The sequence below is a fragment of the Chiloscyllium plagiosum genome, chromosome 37, assembly GCF_004010195.1.
Source record: "Chiloscyllium plagiosum isolate BGI_BamShark_2017 chromosome 37, ASM401019v2, whole genome shotgun sequence".
Classification (NCBI taxonomy): domain Eukaryota; kingdom Metazoa; phylum Chordata; class Chondrichthyes; order Orectolobiformes; family Hemiscylliidae; genus Chiloscyllium; species Chiloscyllium plagiosum.
This window is the reverse complement of record NC_057746.1, coordinates 10209180-10218646: the sequence shown is the minus strand read 5'-3', so window position 1 is coordinate 10218646 and position 9467 is coordinate 10209180.

The window sequence follows — 9467 nt, the reverse complement described above, 5'->3', positions numbered from 1 at the left end:
AAGCCTGAACAGGCCGCAGTGATTCTAAGGGTGGCAGATACATGGGAAAACCACCTACTCATTCACCTCCAAATCACACTGCCCTGTCTGTGAACTACATTGTCATTCTTTCACTCTGTCAAAATTCTGGACCTCTATCTCTTCCAGCACGGTGGATACACATCTATAACAAAAAATAAATTCTGGCATGATCCACCGTCCCTCTCATATAAGCTGCAGGATGGGGGTTACAGGCAGTTGTTGAATACAGTTGCACGCATGCTGATGGCCCACTGGGTCTTCTAAATCCCCAACTTTTATACGATTGAGCTACTTGGTGATTGACAATGACGACCCCACCCAAAGTACATTATATACCTGTAAGGCCCTGAATGCTTCTTCGGAGTGGTATTCAACATGGAGATAATCTGACTTATCAATTGAAAACGGGCTAAGAGAGGAGGAAACTTGAAAATCAGCAGGTTTCCGTGCTCATGCTTGAGCCGATATCTTGAAATGGCAGCTGGTCCAAAGACAAATTAGATGAATCTCAGATGTGTGAGGGCCGATTATTTTGTCAACTGTAGCCCCTTTTTCCATTGTAGGAACCTAGACTCTCTTATCCTGATCCAGTTACTGTGCAGACAGACCGAATCTGTAGCAAGTGGAATTCTGTATCCTATGAAACTGCAACATCATGATCTCGGCAGAAAGCTAACAGTAGAAAACAAAACCAAATTCATAGCTAAATATTCAGCCAAGTGCCCACATTGAGTCAGAGGGATGAACAGGATGGAAACAGGCCCTTCGGTCCAGCTCGTCCATGCTGACAAGCTATGTTAATCTAATCTAGTCCCATTTGCCAACACTTGGCACGCATTCCTCTGAAGCTTTCCTATTCATACGCCCATCCACATGCCTTTTAAATGTTATAATAATACTAGACTGCACCATTTCCTCTCGCAGCTCATTCCATGCCATCACGGCTCTCTGTGCAAAACCGTTGCCTCTTAGGTCCCTTTTAATTTTTTCCCCTCTCACCTTAAACCTATACCGTTTATACCTTGTCTCCCCTCCCCAGCGAAGAGACTTTGTCTACTTATCCTATATATATATATATCCTCCATGATTTTATAATAATCTCTATAACATCACCTACCAGCTTCCGTCTTCTACCTTCACACGAGTTCCGTGTTCTCCCTCCATACTTTTTTACACAAGAAAATCTCTTGGTTTCAATTTTTAATATATAATGAAAAGTCAGAAAGATTCCAATGTTGAAATAACGGTACGAACATTTTTTAATTTAAATTTCACTTTAATTCCTGCATTTGTTGTCTAAGTTATATTTTTGTGCTGCTCATAATATGACAATCCAGGGAAAACAGCCCCAGACTATTAAGCTTCTCCCCGTAGCTCAAATTCTTCGAACCTGGCAACAACCTTGGGAAATTTTACTGAACCCTTTCAAGTTTCACAACATCCTTCCGAGAGGAGGGAGGCCAGAATTGAACACACCATTCCAGAAGTGACCAAACCAATGTCCGATACAGCCGCAACATGTCTTCCAACTCTTATACTCAATGCCCTGTCCAATAAAGGAAAGCATAACAAACGCCTCCTTCACTTCCTATCTATCTGTGACTCTACCTTCAAGGAACTAAAAACCTGCACTCCAAGGTCTCTTTGTTCAGCAACACTCCCTAGGAACCTATCATTAAGTGTATAAGATCTACTCGGACTTGCCTTTACAAAATGCTGCACCACACATTTATCTAAATTAGACTCTATCTGCCATTCCTCAGCCCTTTAGCCCATCTGATCAAGTTCCCGTTGAACTCTAAGGTAACCTTCTTCGCTGTCCTCCATACTCCCAAATTTGGTAGCATCTGCAAACGTCCTAACTATACCTCCGATGTTCAAATCCAAGTCATTTATATTAATGATGAACAGCAGGAGATCCAGCACGAACCCTTGTGCTACACCAATTGTCACAGGCCTCTTGTTTGAAAAAACCCCCAAAACTACCACCCTCTATCTTCGACCTTCACACGAGTTCCGTGTCCGCCCTCCATACTCATTCACTGTTTTACACAAAAAAAAATTGATTCCACTTTTCCATATAGAATGAAAAGTCACAAAGATTCCAATGTTAAAATAACAGTACGAACAGCTTTATTTCACTTTAATTCCTGCATTTGTTATCTCTCCTATATTTTTGTGTTGCTCATGATATACTGTCAATATGGCTAAACGAATGTGGATACACCAGGACTAGTGTGCGACATTGAATTAAACGGTGTATGCTCTGATTGACAATAGGTATCTGCATGGGAAATCCGTGTGTGTTCATCGAAATAAACTTTGTTTCAGTGATTTCCAAAATACGACTAGTTGGAATCATAGAATCATATTGCATGGAACAGTCTCTTCAGTACATTCTGAACACAATCCCAAACTAAACTAGGCCCAACTGTCTGCTCCTGGCACATATACCTCCAAACCATACCTACTCATGCATCCATCTAATTGTCATTCAAACATTCTAACAGTACCCACATCCATCACTTCCACAAGAAGTTCATTCCACATGTCAATCACTGTCTGTGTAAAATAACAAAGCTTTTATCTCAAAAGGAAATCTTGAAATAAAAGATTTGCAGTTGTATGATTCGGATAGTTCATGGAAAAAATTCTCAGCTGTTCTCTGGAAACTATTTTATTTAGTGGTGAAAATTGCCAACATTCCAAGGTTTGCTTTTATGAAAGGAAACATAATCCAAATGTTCATGAACATTTTTTCTCTCAATACTTAAGATCCACAATTCGATTTTCAGCCCCTAAAGAGCACTGAAATAGCCCAGAATGCTAAATAACATGCAACACTCTTTGACTTCAGCCCTGCTGTGTTATCCAGCCCTTTCCACTCGCTTTACATCCTTTGATAATACTCCAAACACCATCATCTTCTCTGTGGTCCAGTTTGGTGAGATGACTTGTTCTTGGAACAGCAACATAACTGCAAAGATTACAATTTTAGAGCCTTCTTTCAAAGGAGCTGATTGGCTATTTCACAAGATTATAACCAGAAATAAACTGAAATCTAGGAGTTTAACAATTTCTCTAATCACATTTCTAATTATGAGGAACTAGTTACATTGTTCAAACCAGTCTTATATATAGTGGCAGAAATCAATAATGTTGAACTTTTAGACTTGCCAAATATAATGTTATAATAATTTCCTCGCAGCTTGAAACGTTGGCTGCTTTTGTTTGAGTCAGCCTTAAATTTAATAGGTCCAAAATTACTCTCGCTCGACAAATGTGTCAGGTTTTCGCATTTGTCAAGGGGAAACCACTGTACTTTTATTCAAGTTATCAACATCAATACCTTCCTCTCCATTACCAATGAAATTGATGTCTCAATGGATTGCACTACAGAGCACAAACTTACACACTGCAAGTAATGAGGCAGCAAAAAAATCATATCAGCACTTCGATGGCATAAAATTAGCCCTAACAGGTCCAATCACTCAATTTGTCCCTGAGTGTTGGTTTGAACCAGTAACATCAACACAAGACACCAGGAATGAAGTTCTATTTTTAGGAAAATCTTGCAACTTCATGATCATTTCAGTAAGATACCAGTATGGTAGCTGAAACCAAGTTCTCAAACTGGATTATTGTCTTGGCCTCATGATTACTAAACAAGTTGCTTAATCTCTACAGCGCCCTCTTACTTAAAGATAACGCCTTGTCATGTTGTGAGCAGTTGGAAATGCTTCACCAAAAAAACTGCATTGGTTAAACTGCAGTCAACATTACTTTATACATAATACCACAGCCAAGTTATTTGTAATATTTTTTTAAAAATATTTTTGTTGGATTTCTTTGAGGGATAAAAGTTAGCTGCAGAAAGAGCAGAGAGTTCCGTAATTTTTATTCAAAATGGCCATTGAATCTGATGTCTAACTAAGTAGGCAGTTTAAAGTTTTGGGCAATACAAATTTCTTTCAACTGTAACTGGGCCGTTTGGATGAAATTTTAAACCAAGACTCGATCTAGTTTTGAGATAGGTGTACAAAGAATCGCATGGTACTATTTCGACTGTCCTTGGTATATTGCAAGTATTGACTGCATTAGTTATCCCTTGGATAAGACCATTATTTAAAGAAAGTAATAGTTTATCCGGTCACACAGTTTTGCATTTCAACAGTAAATACACTGAGTTAGTTGTAAAGTGCATCGGAATTTCTTGAGTTTGAAAGTGCTATCTAATGGCAGGGGTGTCTTTGTTGTTGTAAAAGACAGCACGTGAAAGAATTTGCAGAACTTAGGAAATAAACTTTACCTTTCAATACGTAAACAAGTTCAAAGTTTGTGCGGAGATTTGTAGCTCGGGTGCTCGTTGTTGTGGTTCTGTTCGCCGAGCTGGAAGTTTTTGTTGCAAACGTTTCGTCCCCTGGCTAGGCGACATCATCAGTGCTTGGGAGCCTCCTGCGAAGCGCTTCTTTGATGTTTCCTCCGGTGTTTATAGTGGTCTGTCCCTGCCGCTTCCGGTTGTCAGTTTCAGCTGTCTGCTGTAGTGGTTGGTATATTGGGTCCAGGTCGATGTGTTTGTTGATGGAGTTTGTGGATGAATGCCATGCCTCTAGGAATTCCCTGGCTATTCTCTGTCTGGCTTGCTGTATTATAGTAGTGTTGTCCCAGTCGAATTCTGCCTCCGAGTTCGACCACGGAACGAGGACATACCACAACCAAAAGGACTAGCCACACTACCATATATCAGGAGCATCTCGGAATTGACAGCCAAACTACTGCGACCCCGAGGACTCATAACGGCACACAAACCAACAGCCACGCTCAGACAACAACTCACCAGAACGAAGGACTCGATACCCAACATGAGCAAGACGAATGTAGTGTACAAAATACCGTGCGAGGACTGCACTAAACACTATATAGGACAAACAGGAAGACAGCTAACAATCCGCATACATGAACATCAACTAGCCACGAAACGACACGACCAGCTATCCTTAGTAGCCACACACGCAGACAACAAGCAACATGAATTCGACTGGGACAACACTACTATCATAGGGCAAGCCAGACAGAGAACAGCCAGGGAATTCCTAGAGGCATGGCATTCATCCACAAACTCCATCAACAAACACATCGACCTGGACCCAATATACCAACCATTACAGCGGACAGCTGAAACTGACAACTGGAAGCGGCAGGGACAGACCACTATAAACACTGGAGGAAACATCAAAGAAGCGCTTCGCAGGAGGCTCCCAAGCACTGATGATGTCGCCTAGCCAGGGGACGAAACGTTTGCAACAAAAACTTCCAGCTCGGCGAACAGAACCACAACAACGTAAACAAGTTTTTCTACTCGATGTGATCCATTGGGTTACAGTTACTCAGTTGTTTCTAATTTACATACTAGAATGATGCAGTAGCACAAATGTGTCGTTATTCATAAATAAAGCCTTAAGTCTTGCAAAAGACAATCGTAAACGAAAATGGTGGCGCTGGGAAAGTACAGCAGGTCAGGCAGCATTCGAGGAACAGCAGAGTCAATGTTTCAGGTAGAAGCCTTTCATCAAGAACTTAATGAATAACTGTTGCCCGCATTCTCCTGCTCCTCGATGCTGTCTGAACTGCTATCTTTTCCAGCACCACCTTTTTCGACTCTATTTATGTAAGACACTTAAGGAAACTAAATATTGTTCTTCCACTTTAGAATCAAGCTGTCAAACAATAATTTAAAAACTGAGCTTTAATCACAGAGGGAAGCAAGTCCCATCTTTTTAAATAAGTAATTTGAGCTGCAGAAAATATTTTGATTATCTGTCCACCTGTCTTAATTTGGTCTGTTTAGTACCATCCATGCTTTGCTCTTTCCACGATGTAGAGAGTCGCTCAGTGACGTCATAAAAAGGTTACTCCAAGGTCCTGAAAACTCATTCAAAAAGTTGTTCTTTTGAGATTGATTTTAAAGCGGTTTCTCTGCAACTGGCCAGATTATAAATGAACAGAGCAGGTTCGGGCTTCAGTAAGATATCATCTACTTTTAATGGGAATTTAAAGTCACCTTAAAGCCGAGGAAGTCTTTCTGACTTTCAATAGACATTTCCAATGAATAAAGTACTCCAATAAACAATAGATAACGTTTTCACAATTTCTAGTGCAACTGTCAAGCTAAGGCTATTATGAAGTTGGTTAAAACTCAATAAATTGCAATTATATTAACATAGCAACGACAAAAATATTCCAATTCTTTTTTCTTTTTTTGAAATGCAGCCCCATTCTCTCTGATTCCAGATTGTAGCTTCAACCTGAACTATTGCCAAATCTAACCTTAATCCGCTTATGAAGTCTGCAAACACTCAAGCTGCCAGGTCTTGGTTCATTGACTGAAGTTATTTATTCGGGAGACAGATAGAAGAAGTCTCATCCAGACTGGTTAATTCACCAGACTTGCTGCAGGCAATATACTAGAGCAATCAATTTGTGCTCACAACATTTAGAATTCAGTCCTGAGTCATATTCAATGTTTTGTTTTGCTTGATCAATCTCATTCAGCTATGAACAGTTCATCACAGCTTCTGACAATAATTGAAATATAATGTCAAAACAGTAAGCTTTTTAAGGTTAGAGGTGATGCAGTGAGCTATCACTTTGTTTCATCACTTGTCAAAACCAATGGTTTCCTACTACTGTTTCCAAATACGCACACCGTTGTTCCTCATACAAATTAAAGAACTTAAGGTGAACTTATATGAAATTTAGCTGTATGATAGAGCAATGTGTTTAAAACATTACAGAAAAACATGAAGCCCTCTTTTCATTATGACCGTTCATTCTTTTCTTATGGGGGGAGATGTTATGAAGATGTGGGCGTATATACCTTTAAGAGAGTAAAAGCTAACATTGACAGCACCAATGTTCTCAATAAGGCGCAATGCAACATGTACTCCAGCTGCTTGGGTAGCTGGTTGCCTGGAAATGGCAAAACAGATACGAATTCGGCCGATCAGTTTAAATTATACCCCGAAAAATATCAAATTCCAATCAAGTTTGAATTGACTATGTTGACAATCTTAAAAGCCAATGACACAATCCCGTGCTTTTGTTTATAATATCGGGGAATATTGAACAATTGGGAGGAGAACTGCTAGTCAGAACTCTCTAAGACGTACCTGTGTAAAGCACAAGTTTGCACAGAGGAAAACCTAAACATTGACATGGAGAGACAATTTACCGACGAAGACAAAGAGAAGTTTCGACCATTGGCTGATATTACAATTTGAATGCTCCTGTAAATCGCAATTGACAGTAACATCAGACCATCAGAAGGGAAGAGAAACGATAATTTAGAGAAAAGAGGTGTAAATAGTTGTGAGCTAATTATTCTCTGATATACTATAAGAAATAAAGCTATCAATTTTTATTGGAATAGTTCTTGGCCTGTTGAGTTTTCACAGATTATTGCACCGAATAAATCTAGTCTGTGTTGCTGGCATAAATTACGCAGCAGAGTTTAAACCTGTGTTGTAACAGTTTGGGGGCTCCAGTCCGGGCTATGAACTGGTTTAGATGGATTTGAATAGATTTATGGGTCGATAAAGTAGTAGTAGAGTTAAACACTTGTAGGTTAGTGTCCTAGATCTTTAAATAAAATATAGGTGAAACTGTTTAATTTCGGTGATTTGTGGTTGATGAAACTAAAAGTGAGAAGAATGGCTCTTAAAATTGCTAAAGAGGTTCTGGGATTTGAGGATGATTCTCAAATTTGCCAAGAAAGTTTAGAATGAACGAAAAAGGCCATACTTTTAGAATTAGAGAATAGATTGGATTTGGCTTTAACCAAGAGCAAAAGCAAAGGTGAAATTGTAAGGTGGTTACTCAAACAATGTGTCAGAGGAATAGACAAGTGCCGTAGAGATAGAAAAGCTGAAATTACAATTGGGACAATTGAAGTTAGAAGATAAACAAAGAGAGAGAGAGGAAAGAGAGAGGGAGAGAGAAAGGGAAAGAGAGGAAATAGAGCGAAAAGAACTTTAGTTGTGCATAAATAGAAAGAAGAAAGGGAAAAAGAAGGAGACAGAAAGTTATTAGCGGACAAAAAGACAGATAATTTGAACTTGCGTAGTAGCGTCATAGTCAGGAAAGTCAAGTTAACTGAGTGGAGATTAAAATAGAATGCAGTAATATAAATATATAAGTCCGTCAAAACTCTGTGACATTTTGATGAGAAAGATTTAGCAGAATTAGCAGATCAGTACACATTAGTGATTAAGACAAGCTTCTGAACAGAATTTCATCCTGTGAGGGATAGAAGTTGGGAAAAAGGGAAATCGTACACAACGAGAAAAAGAGTCGAGCGCACCGGTAAGATTTTACCACAGGATAAAAATGATGCACAAGAGAGTGGAAAGGAGGTGAAAGGGCTCAGGTGTTTCCAATTTGGTAAAGTGGGACACGTAAAGTCACAATGCTGGTCGTTAAAAAGAAGGCTCTGTGGGAAAACGCGTGGTAAAATAAACTAAGCCAGTGGCATCAGTGAAAGTAGTAAAGGAGACCCCAAGAAGATCCGAGGAGCTGCAGGAGAGTGCACAACCTAAGCAGGGGCTGGGTATGGAGTTACTATCTGATCTCTACAAAGAATTCACTTCTGTGGTTAAACTTTACTAAGAAAAAAAAAGCAGGGGAAGAGGATAAGAAGTTATAATTTTGACAGATACGGGATCTAACCAGTCGCTGATAATAAGGGATAAGTGAATATGCACTCTTTCTGATATGTTACCCCCGAGAGTGTGTTCATTTATGTGATAGATGGACAGAAATATAGCGTTTCCTTGTGAAAGATCAGGTTGGAGTGCCAACTTAAGACTTGGGACGTTACAGTGGGAGTGATTGACAATGTGTCAGTTTCAAGCATTCAGTTTGTTCTTGGGAATGATTTGGCAGGTTCCAAGTTTGGAGGGACACCCCCTATAGTGGAGAAGCCAAAGGAAAACCAAGAAAGTGAGCAGTTAAATCAGAAATATCCTAGTATTTCACCAGACTGAGTGATAACCAGATCCAAGTTTGGAGGGACACCCCCTATAGTGGAGAAGCCAAAGGAAAACCAAGAAACTGAGCAGTTAAATCAGAAATATCCCAGTATTTCACCAGACTGAGTGATAACCAGATCTCATGATCAAACGTCAGTGCACAAGTGTGAGAAGCAAAGAGAAAAAAAACATGAAGTATTTGAGGTATAGTAAGCGGATATCTTGTTTAACGCAATGGTGCAGGAAAAAGATGGTCAGGCCGAGGGTGAGATAGAAGTGTTTACTCCTGAAAGAATCCGGAATTGCAACAGGGAGATAGAGGGGGTCAGAGAGAGAGGGGTCAGAGAGAGGGGGGACAGAGAGAGGGGGAAGATGGAGAGTTATTTTATAGATCTACAACTCAACCCTGTTCGTGTTTTC